This window comes from Megascapheus bottae, chromosome 5 (genome assembly GCF_031878675.1).
Source record: "Megascapheus bottae isolate mThoBot1 chromosome 5, mThoBot2.hap1, whole genome shotgun sequence".
NCBI lineage: Eukaryota > Metazoa > Chordata > Mammalia > Rodentia > Geomyidae > Megascapheus > Megascapheus bottae.
In genome coordinates, this window is record NC_143513.1 from 41,443,124 (window position 1) to 41,469,385 (window position 26,262).

A 26,262-nucleotide genomic window follows, 5' to 3' on the forward strand; every position below is an offset into this window, starting at 1 on the left:
ACAAATGCCCTCAAATTTTGTCAGACACCTTGATTTTTAAATTCTTGGCATGTTCAAATCGATGAGTGACCAGGTAGTCAAGGTTTTCTCTCTGATGAGGTGTTGAAAAGTAGATATACATTCTATGTTTGTCTTTCTGCTCCAGACTTTTTGGGAAGCTACTGGAATATTCTAGCACATGCAATGTATCCTTAACAAGTTGTCATTCCAGCCAGAAATTTCTTCAGGAAAGTGGACTTCTACTGTTACTTGACTTTCTTACATATTGCTTCTTCTAAATTTCAGCCTCAAAGGATAGCTTTCCTTTGAGTCATCTTTTACTACTTAAAAAAATTATTTTTGCATACAAAGATCAAAGTTTGGCCTGTAATCCTAGTTATTCACAAGGCTGAGATCCGAGGATCACAGTTCAAAGCCGGCCCAGGCACAAAAGGACCAGAGACTCTTATCCCAATTAACCTCTAGAAAATGGGAAGTGGGGCTTGGCTCTAGGGTAGGGTGGTAGCCTTGAGCTGGAGAACTCAAGGACAGCGCCCAAGCTGAGATCAAGCCACATGACCCCCCCCCCACACAAAACGAAGTTTGTTCTTACTTAATGTGTGACTCCTCATACACTGTCAGTAGTGGTAGCTACATTGATTAAGTCAAGATAAGGTAAACTCAATCCTTTGACTATGCAACCATTAACTTCACAATTCACCATCCAACAAGATTTTCTTTGAATTTTGGACCTGGTCGCTATTCCTGAGCACTTCAGCTCAAGATTCCTGCTCTACTCCTTGAGCCACAGTGCCACTTCCAGTTTTCTGGTGGCTAACTGGAGATAAAAGTCTTAAGAACTTTTGTATTAAGTCTGGCTTTGAACTGTGAACCGTGATCCTCAGATCTCAGCCTACTGACTGGCTAGGATTACAGGCATGAGCCACTGATGCCCAGGTCATGGTTCTTTCTTGAAATCATAAAATCTGAAATCTACTCAAGTTGGCTTAAGTACAGATGGGAGAATAACAGAAGGTTGCCTCTTTCCTGTCAAATGAGCAATCACTAGCCATGGGTAAACTGGAACTAGAACTTGGAAGTGGAGCCTGAACTTGTTTTTCTCTTTCAGAGATGTTTGATCATTCAAGATAATTTGGGGGAGGGGGAACTAAGATAAAAATAAATCTGTTAATGTTCTTCATTAGGACTAAGGTACAAATATGGTTCTGAACTTACAGAACCTTTTTTTTTTGGTGGGTCATGGGGCTTGAACTCTGCCTGGGCACTGTCCCTAAGCTCTTCAGCTCAAGGCTACCACCCTACCCTTGAGCCAAGCCCCACTTCCCATTTTCTAGTAGATAAGAGTCTCAGGTCCTATTGTGCCCAGGCTGGCTTTGAACCTTGATCCTCAGATCTCAGCCTCCTGAGTAGCTAGGATTACAGGCGTGAGCACCATGCCCACCTAGAATGTTAAAAGTCTATCTTAACTAACCATTTTTAGTGCATATGGAGAGAAAGGGAAGAAGAAGGGATAAAAAAAGGGGAAAGAGGGAGAAAGAGAGGGAGAGGAAAAACATTTCCTTTAGCTGATACAACAAAGTATTACAAAGTGGGTATCTTAAAACAATAGTAATTGTCTCACAGTCTTGGAGATGAAGTTTGAAATCAAGGTGCTGGCAGGGTGGGGCTCCCTTTGAGAAGGGTGTGTAGTTCTTGTCCTCACTCCTGCTGGCTTTCCAGTAATCTTGTATTACTGGGTTTGTGGGCTTGTTTCATCTTCACAGAGTGATCTTACATGTGTTTCTCATATTCCTTTCTATATGTATGGGCTGTCTCTACATTTCTCCTCTTTAAAAGGATGATTGTCCTATTAGAATATTAAGGACCTGTTTTTTAAACTTACTTCTGCAAAGGCTCTATTTCCAGATGGACAATCACATTCTAAGTAGAGGCGATTAGGATGTCAATATATATGTTTTGGCAGGAGACACAGTTCAAGCCATAAAACATACAGATACATTTTTATAGCTGTATCTGCACTTGTTTTTAAGGAGGTTTTGCTTTTATGTAGTTTGTCCCTCTGTCTTCTTCCTTTCTTCCCTGACTAAAGTAACCAATATTAACCACCTAATAAATGTCTTTCAGATGCCTTTATACTTCTATAACCTATACAGATAGACACGCATGTGCACACATGCTCATATACATACATACACACACAATTTTTGTTGTTTTATTCTTCAAAAATAGGATTGTATTTAATGGACTTCTTTCGATCTTTTCTCATTCAAAAGGATCTTATGAGGTTCTATCTACATTTTGTGGTTTAGTTTTATTGATAACAGGATTTACTTTTTACTGATAGTAGAATTATTCCTTGTGTGAGCTATTGCAAAAATTATTAAGCACCTGCTCAGCTGATGGCATTCCCTTTTTTCTTGCTGATTTCTTCGGAACAACACTGCAGCAAAACTCCCTGAGGCTATTGCCTGGCTTCCATTGGCTAGCCTCCTAAGGATGGCATTGCTGGATCAAGGCCTGCCTATACTTTTAGGAAATGTTATCCAATTTCTTTCACAAAGGATTTTAGTACATCACCGTTCACCAGCCAAGTTCCAGAGCACATCTGCATTTCTTTCTTCTTCCTCAGCCCACTAGCATATAATCCTGTGGCCTTCCTCTAGTCTAGGTATAGAAGGGTCTTCCAACAAAAGCCATATAATGAGCGACTGTTGTCCTTAATGTACCATATGTTATTTCTCATCTCTTTCGCTGTCCCTTGGTTATCTCATAATGTTACAGTATTTCACTTTGTTATTTAATATATTGGATATATGCATATTTGGTTATTTGAAATTGGATAGGGAAGGGGGGAAACAAGATGAGGGGTGGGAGTGGGGGGGAGGGAAATGGGGACCAAGACATGAGAAAGGGTATCAATGTATGTGAAGAAATGCACCTTCTATCTGGCGAATATAAGGTAACCCTTCTATTAATTACAATAAAAATATATGGAAAAAAGAAGGGTCTTCCATCCTTCATATTACTGTATACTGACAACTAATGGATTCCAACATCTTTTCATACGTTTACTGGCCATCTAGATATATTCTGTGAATTATTTATTTCTATCCTCTTTGCATCTTTTTCTATCTTGTCCTTTTCCCATCAAATACATGTTTCGATTATAGTTATCAGCATTGTCACTTCCATTATGTATCATTTACCTATTTGCTTTATCATTTAAAAAAACAATGGAACTATTTTTCCTTTATGGCTTTTACTCTTACTTTTAAAAGGTTTCTCCCACATAGAGAGAGGATGCACTATGTGGCATCCTAGATTCTTAAACAATATCTTCACTGTTTGTCTTTGTTGTTTTTGAGTAATGGGCCATGGACTCAGGGCTGTATTCTCTCATTTGTTGTTGTTGTTGATTATGGCTAACACTCTCCCACATGAACCTCATCTCCATCTCTGGTTCTCACTGGTTAGAGAGAGAATCTTAAAGACTTTTGGTCAAGCTGGCTTTGAACTGCAATCTACAGGTGTCTGCCTCCTGAGTAGTAGTTAGGATTAGAGGCATGAACCTACACTTTTACAATGAAAGAGCTAGTGTGTATGAAATGGATTTTTCTGTATTGTGTAGAAAATGGTTGCAATATTTTTGTTTGTGGTCATTTTCTTCCCAATAGAGACCTATGTGGGCCAGTTCTGCCTATTATACAGTATATATTTTCTCATTGTAAAACATTAAGTTCTTATTTATTTGGCTTTCTAGCAACCTGTGAGAATAGGAAAACTTGATTGGAAGAGCTTTTAACATTTTAGCCACATTAGCTTTTAGGTAAAGAGATATAGTAGCTGAATTATTCTTCATTTTCCCTAGCAATATATCCCATTGCTTATCTCTAATGCATTACTGGGATAACAAAAATAAACATATGGGATCAACCAGAGACCATTGTTCATATTATCCTAAGATGAAAGCAACTGGTTTCACCAGTGGTTTTAAAACAACAGGTTTTTACTCTCTGGTAGAAACATAATATGGATGCTCCCCAAATTCACAGGGCCATGTCTTTAGAGACCAGATAGCCTGGGGGTGGGCTATTGAGTTTTAGAAGGCACTGCATTCAGCCAGATCCTTGGGAGGCAGCTGTAGGAAATGAACCAAAGCTTTAATGGTAGGTCCTACCTATGCATTCAAGTGCCTGGAGTTTAATTAATTGGAAGAGCGGGTTGTTCTGAGCTGATGCAATAACTACTAGGATTGAACATACTGTTTGAAATAAATATGAGGTGATGCAGTAATTGCTTGGGCTTCCATAGCAGCTTAATTGCTGGCAGGAATTTAAATGCCTAAAATCATTTGGTGATTAGAGAGCACATTTGAATTAGGTGTCACCCCGGGTCACATAGCACCTGTCCCCTAGGTGACTGTCCCAAAGGTCAGTTAAAGTCTGACCCCAGGCCCACAGAAACTCTTGACAGTGTCACCACTGTCCATTCTCTAAAACTAATATCTAACAAGATCCCACTGAGCAACACAGCCCAAGGTGATACGGCCACTCTTCCCCAGTGACACACCAAAGAAGGTGTGTTGGACCAAAAACCCCCACCCCCCTTTGTAAGGCCTGGGCCTTGGAGTGGTGGCTTCCTTGAAAGTGTATGCTAGAATTCTATGCAAGAAGGATGGCAACACAGGTGAATGGTTTTCCTGAGCCCTTGTCTGACTCTTGACCTCCAGAAGTACGTGATAATACACTTAAGTTGTTGAAAGCACTTTTTGGTCTGGTAGCAAGAAGTTCATATAGAAGGTAAATCAGAATATTGTGGCCGTGCCCAAATCAGGCCTGGCATGTCTATGGTCCATGACTAGGCTTCATTTCCTTATTTCTGTTCTATTAGAGCCTGCTGGTTGAATCAAAGCTAGCCCTTATGCTACTGATTGGACCCAAGTGGATGAGCCTGGGTATCCACAGAGGGTTGTGCTCTCTTTCCAATAATCACTGATAAGACTACAGATATGTAGGTTGGTGTCTGTCTTTCTGTATCTAAAAGCAAGATGTTAGCCTAGAATATCTCAAGGATTCTTTTTCCCTTAGACACCAAGGTTCAACTAGTGTTTTTTGTTTCTTTTTTTTTTTTTTGCCAGTCCTAGGCTTGGGCTCAGGGCCTGAGCACTGTTCTTGGATTTTCTCAAGGCTAGAACTCTACCAGTTGAGCATCAGCACCACTTCCAGCATTTTTTTTCTATGTATGTGGTAGTGAGGAATCAAACCCAGGTCTTTGTGCATGCTAGGCAAGCACTCTATTCCTAGGCCAAACTCGCGGGCCATGACTAGTGGTTTTATTCCTATCAACATCAGAAATATTGGGTTAGGATGCTGCAAAGGCTGTTTCTGACCTAGTGGTTGAGCTAAGAATAGTCTCTGGCCTACTTTCTAGACACTACTTTCTTTCTGTAAAGTAAAAATGTTCTTCATAGGAAAATGCTTAAGCTGGGTGTATGTATGTTTGTGTTTGCAAGTCCTGAGCTTGAACTCAGGGCCTGGGCAGTGTCCTTGGATTTTTCCTCAAGGCTAGTGCTCTACCACTTGGGCCACAGCTCCACGTCCAGCTTTTTTGTTTGTGTAGTACCAAGGAATCAAATCCGGTCTTCATGCATGCTGAGCTATCCCTTTACCACTAGACAATGCTCTTGTTTCCTAAGTTGTATTTTTAAATTGCTGGAGGCAACACACACACACACACACACACACACACACACACACACACACACACACACACATATAGCTTAAGCATTTTCCTATTCCTGTTCCTGTTCCTTCCTCAGACAAGACCTGGGCCCTCTGGGAGGAATGAAGACTTAGACCTTGTTCTGGAACTTGCCATATGGATGCAGAAAAGTCTAATGATCTTGATTCTCTTCACTGGAGAGGCAGCTGATAACTGATCGGTCAATATAACGTTTGCACAAATCCGGAGTGTGTGTGTGTGTGTGTGTGTGTGTGTGTGTGTGTGTGTGTGTGATTCCTGAGGCTTGATTTTGGACCTGGGTGCTGTTCCTAAACTTTTTTGCTCAAGGCTAGCACTCAATCACTTGATCCAGAGCTCTACTTCCAGCTTTTTTGGTGGTTAATTGGAGGTAAGAGTCTCACAAACTTTACTGTCCAGTCTGGCTTCAAACCATGATCCTCAGATTTTAGCCTTCTGAATAGCTAGGATTATAGGCATGAGCTAACAGCAATTGACTTTTAGTTTGTTCTGCAAACAATTAAATAATGGAAAATCATTCTGTTCCTTCCCCTGCTCCTGCTTTTGAGTCTCCCATATTTCCTGCTATACCCCAGGTCTGAATATTGGTCATTAAATGTGGGTTTCTTTTTTTTCTGTTTCTTTTTCTTTTTTAAATTAAGTAGTTGTACAAAGGAGTTGCTATATAACAAAGTAGTGAATGAATACAGTGATACAAGAGCAATGGCAGTATTTACAAAAGTTTTGACACTTTTTTCTCTGTTGGACTTAGAACAGGGAATACTGAGACAGAAAAAAACCCGAACTCAAAGCTTTCTCTTGGGATTACAGCATAAAATCTAAAGTTAATGGTTTACTTTTTGCCACTCTGACATTCTGTATCCATTAACTCTGTGGTGCAGCAGGAGGCCGCATGGAGTTAGGGAGCCAAAGCCCTTCTAATCTCCAATGCTATGAGATCAACATGTTTACATTCCAAATGAGTGAGATCCTGGAGTATTTGTCTTTCTGTGCCTGGCTTATTTCACTTCATATAATGTCTCCCGCATCGTTTTTGGTGGCCATTGTTTGAGGAGGAGCCATATGCCATTAAGATGTGTACCTCATTTTCTTTATCCATTGACAAATGCTAGAGTTGATTCTATACTGCTTTCCATAAAGGCTGTGCCCATTTATATTACTGCAAACAGTACGTGAGGGGTGCCTTGTCTCCACATACATTCTCAACACTTATCTTTCACCTTTAAAAAAGTTATTTTTTTATTGAGAGAGAGAGAGAGAGAGAGAGAGAGAGAGAGAGAGAGAGAGAGAGTGTGTGTGTGTGTGTGTGTGTGTGTGTGTGTGTGTGTGTGTGTGTGTGTATGTGTCCTAGACCTTGATCTTTGGTTCTGGGCACTATTCCTAGGCATTTTCTCTCAAGGCTAACACTCTACTCCATGAGCCATGGCTCCACTTTTGACTTTTTTGGTGTCTAATTAGAGATATGAGTCTCATGGACTTTCCTGCCTGAGCTGGCTTTGAACGGTGATCCTCAGATCTCAGCCTCCTGAGAAGCTAGAATTGCAGGCCTGAGCCACCAGCACCGGGATCACCTTTTCAATAACAGCCATTTTAACAAGTGGGAAATGAAATGCCATCCTAGTTTAATTTGTATTTTCCTAATGCTACTGCGATACAGAACCAGGTTTGCAGATCCCTGTTGGCCAAACATGTCTTCTTTTGAGAAATGTCTTATTTTTGTTTGATTTTTGCAATGGGCTCTCAGTATGTAGCCTCAACTAACTTGAATCATGATTTCCCTGGCTGCAGTTTACAGGCAGGTGCCCCCAATGCATGACAGGTTTCACATTTTTAAAGTCAGATTGTCTTACTATTGAGTTATATAGTTTAGAGCTTAGCCCCTTTAGTTGATGTATCCATTGCAAGTATTTTCTCCTGTTCCATAAGCTATCTTTTCATCTGTCAGTTTCATTGGCTATGCAGAAGCTTCTTAGTTTGATACAACCCCATCTGTCTTATTTTTGCTTTTGTTTCCTGTATTCTTAGGCTCACATCCAAAATATTTGCCCATAACTAATATCATGGATTTTCCACCTATATTTTCTAGTAGTTTCACAGTCTTAGATCTGGACAAGTCTTCAATCCATTTTGAAATCTTTTCTTATATGCAGTGTGAATGAGTCTAATTTCATGCTTCTGTATATAGCTTGTATTCTTTTTTAACATTGTCTTTTTATCTTAGCATTTATCTCAACTTATGGTGCATCTTGCTTTGAACTAGCCATATTTCAACTGCTACATGTGGTTAGTAATTACCAAAAAAGGCATGTTAAACACTGGCAGCTGTAGATGTTGATGTTTTGTCTTGTTGAACTTCATATAAAAAAGAAAACAGTGTTTTGAATTTGTCCAGAATGTCTCAGGAAGAAGTCCTCATCAGTGACTTGGTATGTTCATCTCAGCAAGGCTCCTAAAATGGGAAGGAAGGAAGGAAGGAAGGAAGGGAGGAAGGAAGGAAGGGAGGGAGGAAGGAAGGGAGGGAGGAAGGAAGGGAGGAAGATGGGGTATAAGAAGCAAATTAAGAATTTGTCAGTAGTGTCTCTCCTTTTGCATATTCCAGAGATTTCAGACTATCCAAGTGGGAAGTGTAAGGGAATTCACAACTCCATTGAAGACAAGGTTCAAATGCTGAAAAACTGCCCAGAAATAATTGAAAATGGTTTCAGGATTGCAGTTGTCAGCCAACTGTTCAAAACTTGATTTTTTTTTCAGGAAAAACAAAACAAAACAAAAGTTAGAATTAGTTTGCTTTCCTGGCAAGCCTAGAGACATGATGATCGAAACAAAACAACAAAATAGAATGTGTCAGTCAGTTTGCCATTGCTGCCACAAGCATATAGTACTTACACTGAATTATCAACCTATAGGGAAGAAAAGGTTTATTTGACTCTTTAAGTCCATGGCTATAGCCCATGATTATAGGCCTCCCTGCTTTGGGCCTCTGGCAGCAAATCACTGTGAGGAAAGAGTAGCACAAAGCCAATTGCTGAGAGTCAAGAACAAAGAAGAGGGAAAGGGAGAGACAGCACTCCCTTCCAAGGTATACCCCCAAAGTCTAAAACCTCCTACCAGGATGCACCTCAAACACATCAAACTTCGTATTTCTCCTTAATGCCATTTTAATGGAGAAGAAAGTTCAGAAGTCTTGAGCTTCTGTCTTTTTGTTTACTTAGCTTCATTTGAACTCTGAAGGAATATATTGGATTTTTTAAAGGCTTTAACTTTTCAGGAATTTACTTATGATATTCGTTTTCACTTTCTCTTCACACTGTAGCATTTTGAGGAATATCAGCCACAGTCACAGACTGTGAGCTGTAGGGGTCAAAGACAGAAAAATAAAAGTCTTGATAGGAAGCTAAATCAGAATGGGAAGGAGGAAAATTGTGTGCATGTGTGTGCATGTGTGTGTGTGTGTATGTGTGTATGTGTATATTCAGTCATAAAGAAGTTATCTAAGAGTAGGTTGCTGGTGACTCACATCTATAATTCTAGCTACTCAGAGACAGATCTGGAAGATCACAGTTCAAAGCCAGCCTGGTCAGAAGAACCCACCCAGACAGACTGGCTCCTGAAGTAAAGTGCCAACTGAAGGCAAGCCAAGCTGAACAAGAGTCCTATGGGTCCCCGAGTGAGTTCAAGCCCTAGAATAGACAAATAAAAAAATATAAGAAGACAAAAGAAGATATCATCAGAGGTATAGTGAATGAAGCTGAGAATCAAGAAAGCTGAGCATCAGTGGCTCAAGCCTGTAATCCAGCTACTCAAGAGGCTGAGATCTAAGGACTGCAGTTCACAGAATGATATACAAAATTACCCTATAAAAATCGCAGAAATGTGTAGAAATCGGGACCGGGAGTTTGGCCTAGTGGTTAAAGTGCTTGCCTAGCATGCATGAAGACCCGGGTTCGATTCCTCGGTACCACATACATAGAAAAAAAGCCGGAAGTGGTGCTGAGGCTCAAGTGGTAGAGCTCTAGCCTTGAGAAAGTCCAAGGACAGGGCTCAGGCCCTGAGCTCAAGCCCAGGACTGGCAAAAAAAAAAAAAAAAAAAAAAGAAATGTGTAGAAATCTAAGTCCAAAGACCTTCTCAGGCCAGCAATCGAAGAATCAGGGTGGAGCTGGAAGGATAGGCAATTGTGGCTACTTTGTTGACCTGAAGAGCCTAAGTAATTCTGATTAATATTTTTTGTAAAACATAGGCATGTATGAGCCAAAGCAAATACATCTGCAAGCTGAGTTTTGTCTCTGAGGCTCAAGTAGAATTGTCTACACAGGGATGGAGAAGAGGAGATCTTCTGTCATGTGCCTGGGTTTAAACCTCTGCTTCATCACCCAGTGGCTCCTCTCAGCTCTTTGCCTGTATGATGATGACCCCTACTTTGTAGAATTTTCATGAAAATTAAGAGAGATAATGAGGACAAGGTGCTGGTATATGGTCCGGCTGGTCTGTAATGAGTGCTTAATAAGCATGTATCCAAATGTGATTTCCTGGTCCAGTTGTTCATTTCTGTATTCCAGTGCCTAGCACAGGGAGTTTTGCCTCATTAATAATAAACACTCCTCACATGCTCCGGGTCTCTTAAAAACAATTTGGCTTGAACAGGTTTAGGAAAGTTGTTTTTCAGTGTGGGGAAGTATGGGCCTGAATAAGTATTGGATCAAGTCAACACACTTGTATGTTTAACACCTATAGTCAACACTCTTAAATGTCACAATGCTCAGTATATAAGGCTATTATGAAAGACCATAGTGAGGGATACTGGAAATGCCACCCCTCTCTCTGTCTCCACTGGGCATACTCCTGTGCCATCTTTCTTCCTGGTGTATGCTTTTGTTACCTGTGCCCTCTTGTTCTAGCTTGTTTCTCTTCCTCTTAGTCCCTTCCCCCTTCCCTCCCTCCTTCCCTCCCTGCCTCTCTCCCATGGCCCCACAGGTGTTGAACTGAGTATTAACTCATTTTGAATCTAGCAGAGAGCTAGTTTCGCAAATTTTAGCTGAATGAATACTAAGGTCCCAATAACGATCAGTTCTACTCTTATACAAATCTCTTGGTTGTCATTATCTGGATGATGTGGTTTGAGTGGAAAGAGAGTAAATTAAAAGAGGGGTTAGAAAAGATGACAGTGATTTGGAGCTATAATCTTCTGACTCAACTAAGACATCAAAACTACTCCCCTCTCCTCATTAATCCAGACAGGAATTGATTTGTCTTCTTGGATATATCCTATCCAATTTAATCTCCATGATCAAAGAGTTTTTGAAGCAAGAATTACAGAGTTAGACTGGCTACATAAAATGGCTGCAATTCTTCATCCCATGGTCCCTGTATCCACACCCACTGCAATGTGTCACTGGCTCTTTTTACCAAAAACTGAAGTCTATTTCCCCAGCTCTTGAATCTAGACTAACACTCTGGCACAGAACGTGTTCAAAGAGATACTGTGTCAGTTCTGAGCCTAGCCCTCTAGAGACCTTGCAGTATTTCTATCTTGGAACCAGGCCACCACTATGTAATCAAACGCAGTCTAGCCTGCTGGATAATAAAAGACCCCTGGCTCCACCACCTATTGACTCAGCTGACAGACAGCCAACCACCAGCAATGTAAGGCCATCCAACACAGACAGCCCCAGAAATTGCTATCGGATACAGGTGGAATACTTAAAAATTGCTTCTCTGCTTTACGCAGTAACTCTGGGAGTTTTATTCTACCTTCAATCACACCAGTCCCTCAAGTTACTTACACATTTTAAAAAGCCCAAAGGGGAAAAAGAATCAAGAATTCACATTTTTCTTGACATTAAGGATCAGTTCAAAAGAATCAATATCCTCACCAAATTGATAACTCTTTCCAGGATTCCTAGCAATTAAAAGAAATTCATAACAAAAATTAGTATTCAAGCTGCATTCTCATCAAAGACCTTACTCATGGAACTAGTTTTTAATAAACAGATATATGCATGCATTATATGTAAATTAGCAAGGCTAATTTACAAAACTAAAAATGTAGCTCCTAAGTTAATACCAAAATAGAAGGGCTACAGTATTAAGTTATAATACATGTTTATTAATCAGAATTAGGTTCTACTGTGAGTGACAGCAAGCCCTCTCCCCAAATAACAGTACATTAAACAAAATTGCTGCCTATTTTTCAAATATCAATATCCAGGAAAGGTATTCATGAGTGAATGGCTCATGCTGCCAGGAGCCCAGGCTTCTTTTGAGTGTCCTGCTGTAGATACCTTGATCCCTTGAGCCAAGACCTACATTTCAAGCATCAAGATAGAGGAAACAAAAACAGAGTACTCCCCCCTCAGCCCTCCTGTAAGGCACACCACATCTGTGCACTATCAAGCAGTATCAAAACCACCATTCTGACCAACTTGCATCTGGCCACAGGAAGACTCAGAGAGAAAATCAGTACTTGGAAAGGCTGTGTGTTTAGCTTAAGTGATTACTATGGAAGTGGAAGATAACGAGCCATCTATGTCACAGAAAGTCAGATATTATCATAGCAAATGTCCACTGTGCATCAGTGAAGGGCATCTCTTTGCTGTACTCCCAGAACCACTGGAGTCAGTGATAGGCACAAAAACAATTGTCTCAGCTTCTGCAGAAGGGTGTGCCACTAGCCAAAACCCTGGCAAGCCAGCACATAGAGCAGGCTGGCTGTTCCCCTAAGATAGCAGGCCCGCCCCTCTGCTCAGATTGGTTGAGCTCAGAGTCACAACCTTCTGCTGGTTGGCTAGTTTGAATAGGGTGACTATATTTATATAAGGTGACTGAAATAAAATTAACTGTATACAAAAAAATCTCAAAATATACCCACATCCTCTACTTCTTGAAGTTTGAGGGGTGTTTAACTCCATCTTGAAAAGAAACCAGTTTAAGACAAAACCTTACATTTCAACAACTCTTCCTAATTTCAAAGCAGTTCCTCTTTCTCCTAACAAGAGCAAAGCCAGCCGGTCCAAGCAGGGATTTTAGAGTAACGCACTTTGAAAGAAAAGACAATTTTTCCCAGTTTTCAAATGGGCTGAGTTCTAAATTCTATTTATATACCATCCATTTGTGAGTCAGAAAGCAACTCCTCACAAAGACTTATTTCTGATAGTTGTTTTTTCTAGATGAATAAACAGAACATATTTTAGTCTGCAGTGTCCTTGAAGTTTCTTCTCTGTATTCAGTCTCACTTATTCCATTGTTTCTAGAGAAAACAAAATTCCAAGTGAGTGTGGGGTGTATGTCTTTATCTCTAGTGCACAAAAGCCTCTCTGATGGCAAAGGCAGAAGCAGAAGGGAAGGCTGTCTAGGCCAAGGACGGTGCCCTACATTTGCATCCGAGAGCAAGTCTCCCTTTCTAGGGCTTCAGTCATTCCCTAAGTGGGGGAGGGTAGATCCATACTCCAGTACAATCTAACCTACTTATCCTGGGGGGTCTGGGGACTGTGTTCCTAGAGACTATGTCACCCCCCATGTAATTACAAAATACAGAAGGGCAGAGGAATCCTAGGCAGGCCCTTGACTTCACTTACCCCCGGTTATTGCTCCAATGTTCACCTATCACATCCCAAACTAGTCTCACTTCCGGAGTCCTTCACTGTGAGACATACACATTCCACTTCCGGAATCCTTAACTGTGAGAGACATACACATTTGTAACACATTTAGAAACAGAGAATCGAAAGACAGAAAGAGAGACAGACAGACAGAGAGAACAGACAGACAGACACAGAGACACAGACAGACAGACGGACAGCCGGACTGACAGATGGACGGACAGAGCAAAATAGAGACAAAAAGTAAGATAAGAACCCAGAGACAGACAGAACAAAACAAAGCAATAAAAAGTAACAATAGAACATTGATAGTGGTTAAATTGCTTCTCTTTGCATTTTTCCATATCAAGAGGGACATGAAGCATGAGGCATCTCCAGCACTGAGATTTCTGGAATCATTTGATCTGGCAAGTTGATACTGTTTTCTGCTCGCATCAAGCAGCTCACCATTTGACAGATGTCTTTCCTGATTATTGCGGGGAGCCTTGCTTCTTTGAAACTATTGATTAATGCATCTGTCCTCTGAGCCTTGGAAACCATTTACTAAGCTTCTTGGAAGAGTTGATGCACATCAGTACCAGTAACCCCACCACACACACACACACACACACACACACACACACACACACACACACACACTACAAAAGAAAGAGGTTTTAACTCGATTTCAGTCACCTCCAGAAATATTCTGACTTTTACAGAAAGACTTTCTATTTAGTTTCACTAAATTGATAGCCCTCAGGAATAATCTCATCAAAGCCAGTTTCTGCATCCTTTTTAATTTTGGAGCATGTCCTCAGTCTGCTCGCAGCCCCTGTGACATCTTGGTCAGTTGGGTCATGCCATGGAGTTTACTTGCCAAGTTTTGGCAATTATATTTTGCTCAACCTGAATTCACAAGCTCTCCATCAAGAATTTCAATCTAATTGGTCACTTTTCTGGGTCTAATTAAGAATGTACAATAGATCCTTAATCAGTTAGCATAATCTTTGTTATCATAATCTTTCCCATGATCCTCTTGTCACTATTCCTTCCTATATTATCTCATTCATTCTTTCTGCCACTAGTAAGCCTCTGGGATCTAAGTATGTAAATATTACAATAAGGGTAACTAATATTCACCAAGAATTTCCTGTCTGGCAGACACTGAACTTTGGGCTGCACAGGTATCATCACTGTGTTCTTCAATCTGTCAGTGTTACTTCTAGACTACTAATTTTAGCTATATTTCAGAATATCCCAAAATGCTTCCTGCTTGAAAAGATCTAGTATGAGATGACACATAAATACAATCCTGAGCAGAAGAAACTGCAAGGTATCAGAAACCCAGGGCTTCAGCCAGTTCTGAGTATTTAAACAAGAAGTCTGAGTTTGAGAAGCCACTTGACAAATAAGGCTAAGTTTGAGCCCATTGCTACTAAATGTATTACACAAGAAAGCTAAACTTTCAGTGAGCTAAGGAACCAGGTTGAGAGATCAAATAACCACCAATAAAAATCTTTAAAAAGTTCATAAAAAGGGCCGGGAGTTTGGCCTAGTGGGAGAGTGCTTGCCTAGCATGCACGAAGACCCAGGTTCGATTCCTCGGTACCACATACATAGCAAAAAGCCAGAAGTGGTGCTGAGGCTCAAGTGGTAGAGCTCTAGTCTTGAGAAAGTCCAAGGACAGTGCTCAGGCCCTGAGCTCAAGCCCAGGACTGGCAAAAAAAAAAAGAAAAAAAGTTCATAAAAAGTAATAATTGACAGAAAACAACACAGCATATAAGCTGAAGGAACAACCTGGAAACTCAGTGGGAAGAAAAAATTAGAAAACAAAACAAAAACATCTGTTCTCTGGTAAAGGGATGCTTGCAAATATCTCAGTCTGGTTTTGGGCTGAAGACAAAAAGCTCCTGTAGGATTTGTTCTGATAGGCCTCCCTTCACTCAGGTTAGAGCCAGCAAACAAGTGAATCAATACCATGAAAATCCCTGGTTGACACGATTCCTAGATCACCTGCCATGAGGAAAGACAAAGCCTTAACAAAGACCACCTCACATGACTTGTACCCACTCACCGGGAGGAGATGGGGCCCTGGTAACCGAGTCCAGACACTTCGTAGTCCTTTCAGTCTGGGACACCAGCACTCCTGTCCAGCTACTGAAACTGTGGTGCCAATCTCAAGGACATCAGCAGCACCTGGGAATTCCTTACACATGGAAATTATTGGCCCCAGCTGAGACCAACTTAAGTGAGAATTCTGGAGATGGAACTCCTCAGTCAGGGATGCCGATATTCCCATAATGTTTGAGAACATTATGCCCATTCTCCCTCTATGACAACACTATGACCAATATTGGGAATTTCCACTTGGTTTTAATCTTATCTTACTCCTACCAAACCTTAACACGTGGTCTTGTGTGATATAATACTGAGCTCTTTAAATAAGTAGGATTTCAGTTAGAAAATAAAATCCCCTCACATGTTTATAATCTATTTATGTAATAGTATAAGACTAGGAGATACAAATTACTTTCACATAAATAGGGGAGGCTATTTGCATAAATTATAATGCTAATAATCTATTTCCAGATCAAAATTTGGGTGCGTGTTCTGCATTTTTACTGGTATTTTACCCGCAACTCTTAATTAGGATGAGAATTTATTCTGTTCTTCTAGTACATGAGTAATTTTGAAATTAGGACGTCTTATTTGGGACACAAGATCTATCATCTGATTACCTTTCATTTCTCACATTCTTGAATTATATTCTTATTTCAAATTCATGCAGGCTCCAAATGAGGAAAGATCTTATTAAAAGTAACATTTATTTCATAAACCATGATACGTTTTCTGTTTTGTATTACTGTTTAATCAGAAGACTGTACTCCATAATCCGACTGGGTCGTATTATAAGGAAGATGGCGTGGAGCTTTCCCTTTAGCAGAATCTTAGGATGTGCTAGGGTCCTCACTTCTGGTACTGGTACCATAAGGTAGGACTTACTGACTCAGTTCTATGAACCTACAACTGCAGTGGATAGTTTATATATATATATATATATATATATATATTGAAAAATATAAGGTAGTAGTTTCCTTGGATAAACAAAAAAATTATATTTGCAAAATAAATATGAAGTAGTGTTAAAGAAACCAGGCCCAAAGTTGAATGCTAGTAGTAGCTCACATCTATAATCCTAGACACTCAGGCTGCTATCTGAGGATTATGGTTTAAAGCCAGCCTTATCAGTAATGTATGTGAGACTCTTATTTCCAATTAACCACTAAAAAGTTGAAAGTGGAACTGTGGCTCAAGTGTCCAGCCTTGAATAAAAAAAACCTAAGAGATAGTGCCCAGGCCCTAAGTTCAAGCCCCAATATAAACCCAAAAACAAAAAGATCAGGCCCTGGCACAGTTGTGTATCAATAACTGTAACAGAAAGTACCATCAAGTGTGAGAAGCTGTGTCTTGCCTAATTTCAGGCTAATGCAGTCACTTATCAGAATGGCCTTTTAGGCTACTTGCTTCCATTCTTTGCACTTCAGAACAGAGATATTGTTCATGGAAGCATTGTTTCTCATAACCAAGATGTAGAATCAGCCTAGATGCCCCTCAGTAGATGAATGGATCAAGAAAATTATATACACAATGGAATTATACTCATCCATCAGAAAGAATGATATTGTACCATCCATAAAGAAATGGAAAGTCTTGGAAAAAATTTATTGAGTAAAGACTCAGAGAAACCTAAGTTTCCTGGTTTCCCTCATTGTGGTCGCTAGAATGTGTTGATAAATCTACAAGTTAACACTGGATGTTAAAAAGAAAACACTGGGACATAAATTATATAGGTCTCTAAGCATTTGCATACAGTGAGACCAAAGGAAGATATTTTTAGAAGAGAAACACAAAAGCATAATATCAATATGCATCTGACCATATAAAATAATATTTATCAAAATGAACTCTAAAAAATGAAAACAATAAGTTTTTCCCCTTTGTTGCTGCTTTCATTTTCTTTTCCTTTTGTCTTGTTTGGGAGGAGAGGGGGTGCACAGAAATGGAGGGACAAATGATGAAAAACGGCAACAGATATGCTCACTGGACACTATGTTGAAAATCAACTATACAACCTGTGGGTGGGGTTGGAAAGGAAAAGCTGGGAGGAAGTGAAGAAGGGCTGACATTGTCCTGAAAGAACTGTATTCTTTATCTGACTCATATAACCAACTTCTCTGTATATCATCTTTACAGTAACAATAAAAATGCATTTATTTTAAAAAACCCCAGAGGCATTGTCTACTGGCACTTGTGTGTCAAGTAGCAAAGATCCTGAGTTCAAACTCTAGTGCCACCCTCAAAATAATAAATGATGTGGCAGAGAAATTCTAAAAACTTCCACAGCCAGAGAAAGTATATCTCGGATGTTAAATGGTCTACCAAGCAGTGTTTTGTGATAACAGAATTTCAACCTGGGTCCTTTTATTCACCATCTTTCCTTCGTTGGCTCAAACATGTCTTCTACCCTCTAAGACCTACCTCTCTTCTGCACAGAGGGTGTATGAGCCAAGGTATCCAGGTGAATTCAGAATGTTGTTCCTTATGGTAACGTGGGTTGACACCTTCCTCAAGCTTCTGTTTGCAATGATTATGTGAGGTGAAGCATTGGAAGAACTCGGCACACAGTGGCTGCATCTAGTTGATGCTCAGAAAATGCTGGTAACTTTCAGATGTTGTAGGTACTTGATAAACATAGAAGGAGTGAGTGAGTGAACTGACTTCCATTGGACAGCAAAGAGAATTCAATATTCTGAAGGAAAATTTGGTCTAGGCCTGAGAGTTTTAAACATTAAGTTGTTCCTAGTGGCTGAAGCTGGTCTTTAAGCAAAACCATATGCATCAGGCAATCAATAAAAACCCCCAAAATGGAATTGTTTCCATTAAAGCCAGTTGGGGGTTTATAACCCCATTTATCACTGCCCCCTAGGTTACCTTCAGCTTGGACTCGAGAATGCAGTTTGAAAGCCACTGATCCAAACTTATCAAAACCAAGTTTTATGACATCCTTTACCCAGGGTCCACATATTTTTTTCTCTGTTAATATTTAGAATAAAGCCATTAGTATCATATCTCCTAATTTGTATTGTTGATGCAATGGAAAACTCACTTTGTAGATGAATAAATTCTCTTTAAAAATCTTCATTTTTTTTTTAAAAAAGGGATGATATTGGTCAAGATTCAGAATGCAGTTTGTTGTTGAATGGCAATTTATGTACATAACTATGTAAAGATAAAAATAAAAGTAATCATGTGGGGACTAGGCCTATGACTGGTTTCTCCATGACAAGAACTTAATTTTGAATTTTTCTTTATGGCTTGGAAGAGGCCACTACCCAGACTCCATGTAATCCTTTAGACTAAAATCATGCCCCAGGACAAACAGCGAAGAAGAAGGCTAAAAGCCAAAGCCAAAAGATTACTCAAGAAGAACAAATCCTCTCACTTCCATTCCAAGCTTACATCTCCTTCTCCACCACCTTCATCCGAAAAAGTAGTTATTTCTTCAACAGACATACCCCAAAGTAGAAACTGGTTGAAACCATCCTGCAATTTGAAGTTTCCCAGCATCAAAGATGCAATCAAACATTGGACAAATAAAGCATGGTATCTATATAGTTAGTGCCAAAGCTGCAGAGCCCAGAGTTTAGAAGTACCGAAAGATACCATCTTCCCATCTCCAATCTACCACCCAGAACTTCAAAGTCTGAAAAAACAATTATGCATTTTGGAAAACGAGTTTTTGCAAGCTTCAGGAAACACTGAAGACTGTGCCAGAAAACTCTTGTCCAGGCCACTGTTAAACATGTCACATGAGTGGTACACTCACTAATGTTTCTGCCTGCACTCCTGCTACCCCTGGTGAATCCCAGGCAGCACTCCCCTCCACAGGGCCAAAGCCAGTCAGCCATCTTCTTCCCCCTCCCCCTCCCCCTCCTCCCCTTCCTCCTCCTCCACCACCACTAGCACCTTTGCTGCTCAGAAAGTCTACTGCTACTAAAACACTTCAGGCTGAACCATTAAAAGAAAGACCCATGCATATAACAGTTTACACAGTTGATGTGGAAAGGAGCCCAAGAGGAATCCCTCTTACTAATAAAGAAAATATGGAAACAGGAACTGGACTGACCCCAGTAATGACGTGGGCCTTGAGGAAAAAGTTTCAACTCAGACTCAACCACTTTCTACAAGCAGCTTCGATGAACAAAACTGAGGTAGATCTATCTGATTTCATGTAGGGATCCACAAAATACACAGTTAACAATCACCACCCCCCCCCCAAAAAAAATAAAAGCTTGCAAGCTTTTAACTTGCAATACTGAAAGTATTCTTGTCTCCTCTTGGATGATATTTCCATCTCTTATTTATTTCAAATTTTGGCTTATTATCAGAGTTTCCAAAATAGTGTTCATAAAAATGGCCTTGGTATGTATCCTGATAAATTTCTGAATTTTGTTCATTCTTCTAGAACAGCAATTTCTACTTAATTACTAGAGTCCTTACCCCTTGAGAGCCTGAGTTCATTAGCTTTAGGTCTCAGGCATCAATAATTTTGAAAGGCCCTCCAGGTGGTTTTTATGTCTAGAGTGGAGACTTTCATTTCCAGGTAAGGTGATGTTGGATGCTTCCTTAATACAGATAATCACATGCTTAGGATAAATTTGCTGTCCTTCACTGTCTACATTTATTTTTTTAATTTAGAAATGATACAGCAAAAATCCTTTGAAATATTTGCATTCTATATTTTGTATTTGTTAGACGTATGTATGTATGCATGTATGTATGTATATGATAGAATAGGGATTTGAACTCAGGTCTTCAGAGAAGAATTCTACTACTTGAGCGACACCCCCAGCACTTTTTTGCCTGTTTTTTAGATAGAGTAAATATTTTGTTTGTGGTGTACTCTAGCCAGGATCCTCCTATTTATACCTCCCAAACCAAGGAACTAGCATTGTAGATGTATTTCCTCTTATCCAGCTGTCATTGCCTAAAATAAAGTGAATTAAGAATCCCTGCATTCCCAACTTTAACTCAATTGGGTTATGGCTGGAGGGATAATTCTTTTACTGTATTCATCATTTAGAATGATGTTTTTTTTAAAAAAATGTATCCTTTGCTCTCTTTTAGGAAACGGAATCAAAATGGATTGGATGTCTTGGCAACATTGTACATGAGCAAGCCCAGGTTTGAACTTGGGCTGACATGCGTCAGGATTGCATTTTATGCATCTTTATCCCTCTGCATGCCACCTGTGTAACACTGAGGAGCCAGTTTCTTCACTCCCTCTTCTTCAGCTTGCTCATCTGTGAAATTCAGAAGAATAGTTACTGCTCCCTCACAGAATGTTAGGACGATTCACATGTGAATATGAATTCATATTTGTGAAATCTCTGGTCCTTGCCTGGCACTCAGCAAGAATGAAGTAAGTGTTTGTTAAATAGACCCTGTCCAGGCAATCTGGCTCCTGATTTGATCACTGCCTCTTAAATATCAATGTTATGCTAGGTTTTTGAAATAAAGTTTCCTAAGCAGCTTTCATAACTGCTGACCCCTGAATATTTACTGGAGGAGATTCTTGAATTATACATTTTTTTCCTTTGTTATTTGCACATCAGCTTTCTTAAATCAATCTTAGCCATTCACATTTTCTCAAATGTCACTCCTATTTTATTCTTCACATAATTGCATAGATTTTTGATAATCAAAGGCTCTCTTCTGTTATTATCTCGTTTATTGTTAGCAGAAAGATGATGTACAGAGGTTACAGTTACAAAGGTAAAGTGTACACTTTCCTTTGGACACTGTCACCTCTTCCCTTGCTCTCTCCCAGTTTTTCCCTCCTATCCCCCCCACAATTTGCATAGTCCATTTTCAACTTAGTTACCAGTGCATATCATTGCTGTTATTATCTGTTAAAATGCTAGCTTTGCTGGGTGCGTGGCTCACGCCTATAATCCTAGCAACTCAGGAGGCTGAGATCTGAGGATTGCATTCAAAGCTAGCCCTGGCATTACAAAGCCATGGGATTCTTAATCTCCCATTAATCTCTATAAAGTGGGAAGTAGTGCTGTGGCTCAAGAGTAGGGTGGTAGTCTTGAGCTGAAGAGCTCAGGGACAGAGTCCAGGCCCATAGTTCAAACCCCATTACACACGCCACCTTCCCCCCCAAATGCTAGCTTTGATTTTTAGATATTTCATTTGGAATATTTTCCCCAAGAAAGTAGTCATTACTTATCTCCAAATGCTATTATTTTTCAGTTTTATAAGTAGATTTCTATCTTCTTGAGTAGAATTTAATGCTTCTTTTATCTAGTTTTAATTCAATCACTTAAAAGAATGGAAAGTATCCAGCATTGCAAACTTGCCTGTGTTCAGTTTCAGCAATATTAACCACTTATTTGTGCTCTTCACAGTCAGCATGCTTTAGAAGTGCTCTTCCAATCTCTCAGCCTCAGAATGGCCTTTCCTCTTCATTTGTTCTCCTAAGCCATGTTCTCCTTTATGATCTCTTCTGAAAAAAAGAGTTCTTCACCTTAGTTTATCTCCTTACAACCTATGACCCTTACATTTGTGAAAAGGGAGGTGAGATTAGAAATTTTTCTTTAGTTTTTCTATATCTAATCACAGAATCTAAGTTCATAAAAAGATGATTAATAACTGTAATCCACAATTATATTACAATTAGAAAGTTGTAGTTTAAAAATGAAATAATTGGTTTTTTGTTATTTTTTTTTGCCAGTCCTGGTCTTGAGCACTGTCCTTGGGTTTTCTCAAGGCTAGAGCTCTACCACTTGAGCCTTAGCGCCACTTCCAGCTTTTTTTTTTTTCTATGTATGTGGTACCGAGGAATCGAACCCAGGTCTTCATGCACGCTAGGCAAGCACTTTAACCACTAGGCCAAACTCCCAGCCCATAAAATGAAATAATTGGTACCATAGGAGGAGGAGAAAAAAGGAAAGAGAAAGAGAAAAATTTAGAAAAGAAGGCAGAGATAAATTTAATAAGATGGGGCTGGGAACATAGCCTAGTGATAGAGTGCTTACCTAGCATGCACAAAGTCCTGGGTTCGATTCCTTGGTACTACAGACTCAGTAAAAGCCAGAAGTGGTGTTGTGGTTTGAGTGGTAGAGCTCCAGGCTTGAGAAAGCCCAAGGACAGTGCTCAGGCCCTGAGTTCAAGCCCCAGGGCTGGCAAAAAAATTAATAATAAATGTATAAGAATTACATAAACACATTATGTAGTTTTCTTCAAAACTCTTCTGAGAGACACTAAAAAGGAAAAACAGCGTGACTATTCCTTTGATTGGAATAGGAAGCCCTAATATTATAAGGTTGTTATTTCTCTCTAAAAGAAAATGTACAATTGCCACAATCCCAAGAAAACATTAATTAACTTTTAAAAATCAGAGCAGCTGGTTTTAAGATTTTTGTAGAAATAGAAAATCTATGATTAGCCAGAAAGATATCTGAAAATATGATAAATTAATGAGCTAGATCAGCTCTACTAGATAATAAAGTATATTGCAAAGCAGTGTGATTAATCTACATAAATGAATCATAACAGAAAACCCAGAACTAGACTCAAACACATAGGAAAATTTAGTATGTAACAAAGTTGACCTTTTATAACAAATGCATTTTTCAAATACTGACTTTTTAAAATTAAAATGCTTTTTCTTAGAATCATCTTGAGTTTTATTATAATGTTATGTATTCATTACATGTGATTAAACTTCTCATACATTTTACATTTTCAATTTGTACCTGTACTTGGACTTGAACCCAGAGACTGGATGCTGTTCCTTTGTTGCTTAAAGCTGGGCACTCAACAACTTGAGCCTTCCACTCCCACTTTTGGCCTTTTGATGGTTAATTGGTGATTAAAGGCCCTATAAACTTTCTTGTCCAGTTTGGCTTTGAACTCCAAACCTCAGATCTTAGTCTCCTGAGAATCTAGGATTACCAGCATGAGCCACCAGCACCAGACAAATTTTAGACTTTCAATGTAAGTGAAACTATCTCTTCTAAGGAGAAGACATGATACTGAGAACCATAAAGGTCTTTCATATATATAGATATGTATATATGTATATATAATTTTGGTCATGGGGCTTTATAATCAAGAATGAGAAAAATCTATGAAGAAGGCATCAAAGTGTTAGACTCAGATGTTTTGATGGGAAATAAGGAGGACTATTGACTGTATTATATTTAAAATTTATGTTTGGATAAGTAAAATAAAAAGGAAAATGAAAAGAAAACATCTGTATTACCATAGCAAACAAAGGCCAATTTTATTAGTACATTAAAGAGCTTTGAAAGAACCAAACAAAAAAGCCACAACAAGGATGAATAGGGACCACAAATTGGAAGTTGACCAGAAAAGAAATGTGGCTTAAATAATTTGAAAAGAAATTCAACTTCATGATCTTAGAAAGCAATTAAAATAAAATGAAACAGCATTACCCATTTTTAGATAATCTTAGCTAATACCTGGTACAGATGAGGGAAGAGATGGAAAAAAAAAAACCCACTACCTCACATGGAAAAGACTAGTTGGTACATTTTTTTGAGGTCAATTTAAAATGGTAAAAGTGATAATAAAAGTAATAGTTTACATTTACTGAGTATTTTTTATAATCAAAAGACATTGATTTATATATTTCAGGTATTTTGGTTAATTTACTCCTCATAAAAATGAAACTGAAGCAGATTCTATTGTTATCTATCCATAGAAGAAAATGAAACATAGCTTAACATACTTTTCAGGAACTCATGTCTAGTAAATGGAGAAACGGGGATTCAAATCCAGAGGTGCTGAAATTTTCAGAATTTTCCAACACCACAACAGCAGAAGAGAAAAAGAGAGAGAGAGAGACAGACAGAGAGAGAGAGAGAGAGAGGAAACCATGAATAATGATGGGTAAGTTATTTAATTTATTTATTACTATGACAATCTATACATAATGCATATGTATATTAAATCATATTGTATGAGTACAATTTTAAACTTCAATGTAAAATTTTAAATTTAAAACAGCCTTCAAATTTGGCAACCTCCATAAAAATACAAAATGTTCATACAATATTTCTTAACATTAGGTTCAGCTACACTACACAGGAAAGGAAATAGCATGTTGAAAGTTAATGTTTCTGCCAAACAAATATCATATAGAAGTATATACTTTAAGACTGATAAAGCATTATCGTGTTTCGCTTAAATTTAAATGAATCACAGGCTCAAAAGGTTTCTCAGAAGTTACCCTATGACACTTCTTCCTACCTCAGTTTTTCTTGCAAGGGAGTGAGGGAAATGTAGTCTGATTCTGAATAGTCATATTTGTGACTAAACATTGCATTACTTCAGAAGAGGGAAATTTAGCAAACTTTTTCCTTCCTGCTGAAACTGCAATTCCTTTTCCAGGAATATGTCCAAAAGATTTATGGCATGTTGGCAAAAAAAGAAAAGAAAAGAAAAAAGAAAAAGCAAGAAAACAAACAAACAAAAACAGATGGATTATTTTCCCTTTCCCTTTCTTCAATATTTCTGGCCCTTTCAGCCTGTTCTGAGCTTTGGAGTCTGACTTGGGTTTCTTTCTGCTCAGGCTTCTACTTGGACTCAGTGACTAAGAAATACTATCAAAGAACCAAAAACCAAGAGAAGACAACGGTTGGGTTATGTATTCTTGCTCCAAATCAGATAGATGTAGGTATAGCAGCGTTTCATTCTTCACCGTATGGCGACAGTCTCATCAGCTTTTGCTAACACTGTGTATTTGCCTGTCCCTGTTAGGTAATAGGCTTCTCACTGTGGCTAATTCCTGAGGGTTGAACTGTCTATTATTGGTTGTGTTAATCCTACCAGCACCTGTGTAAATAGTCTCACCATTATTAAATTCTTCAGTTAAGCTTTTGATATGCCATCTACTTCTGCTGGACTTGGGCTAATCACAAATATACAGGAATTTTTACCAAAGTATTGCTTAAAATAGTAATAAAATAAAATAAAATAATTACTTATTCATCAGCAAGAAACTAGTTAAATAAATATCCTGCAGTTATAGTAGATATATTATGTAGAAGTTTACAAATAATGCCTCACTGAACTATATACTTAAAATTTTAAGAAGTGGGTCTCACATGTGTTCCTATCACAATATAATAATAATAACGTGTAAATATGAGCTAAAATAGAGCTCTTAATGACAGGATATAAATTAGGCTTTAAGCTAATGGGTTTGCAAGTATGTATATGTATACATATGTATATAGTATATTTATATGCTTGGAGATTATGGGGAGAAGACTAAACTTGATAAGGGTGGTTAATCCAGGGAAGAATAATGGAGGTCTAGAAAAGGACACCGAATATATTTAAACTCCATGAAATTTTAGTATTTCTTTTTGAACTATTACCTTGAAAAAAATAGGGAAAAACTATGACTTTCCTTAGGAAATATATAGAGAATCACATGAAATGCCATTATGTATTTGGAATTCAACTCTCCTCTCCACTTTATGCCCTTCTGTACCTTTCCTTCCATGTACAACTTGGACTTTAAGTGACTGTCATCCTTTTGTTATTCTAGGGCACTGTCAACAGCTCTAAACCAGAAGTCGTTTGGGGAGTGGTGCTGTGACCCAAGAGGTAAAGCACTAGCCTTGAGCTCTTCTGAAGAGCTTAGGGACAGCGCCTAGGCCCAGATAAAAGAAAAAAAAAAAAAAATAAAACACAGTGGTAAGTAATATCAATCAATAAAAAGGCAACTGTAGATTCCAGCAATATACAAGTTAACTCTCTTCAATGAAAGAGATAAACAGAAGTAATTTGGGGCTCTGTAGAGGAGCAGGAGGAAAAGAAAGG

General features: G+C 38.8%; 1 protein-coding gene and 1 pseudogene across 6 annotated transcripts in view; one reads left to right on the plus strand and one right to left on the minus strand.

Moving 5' to 3' along the window:
* Nucleotides 1-12,835: 12,835 nt before the first annotated feature.
* Nucleotides 12,836-26,262, minus strand: part of LOC150063274 (uncharacterized) — a 49,083-nt gene continuing 35,656 nt past the window's right edge. For 2 of the 6 annotated variants that reach the window (XR_016535518.1, XR_016535520.1), the window contains 4 exons: nt 21,765-21,910; nt 17,878-18,080; nt 13,333-13,434; nt 12,836-13,004 (listed from right to left, as the gene is read on the minus strand). The gene's annotated coding sequence lies outside the window, so the exon portion shown is untranslated. Of the gene's footprint in view, nt 13,005-13,332; nt 13,435-15,412; nt 15,606-17,877; nt 18,081-21,764; nt 21,911-22,442; nt 22,564-24,160; nt 24,216-26,262 lie in introns of those variants that run through there. The other 4 variants (XR_016535519.1, XR_016535521.1, XR_016535523.1 and 1 more) reach the window with 4 other exon arrangements.
* Nucleotides 18,764-19,634, plus strand: LOC150063275 (proline-rich protein 11 pseudogene; annotated as a pseudogene).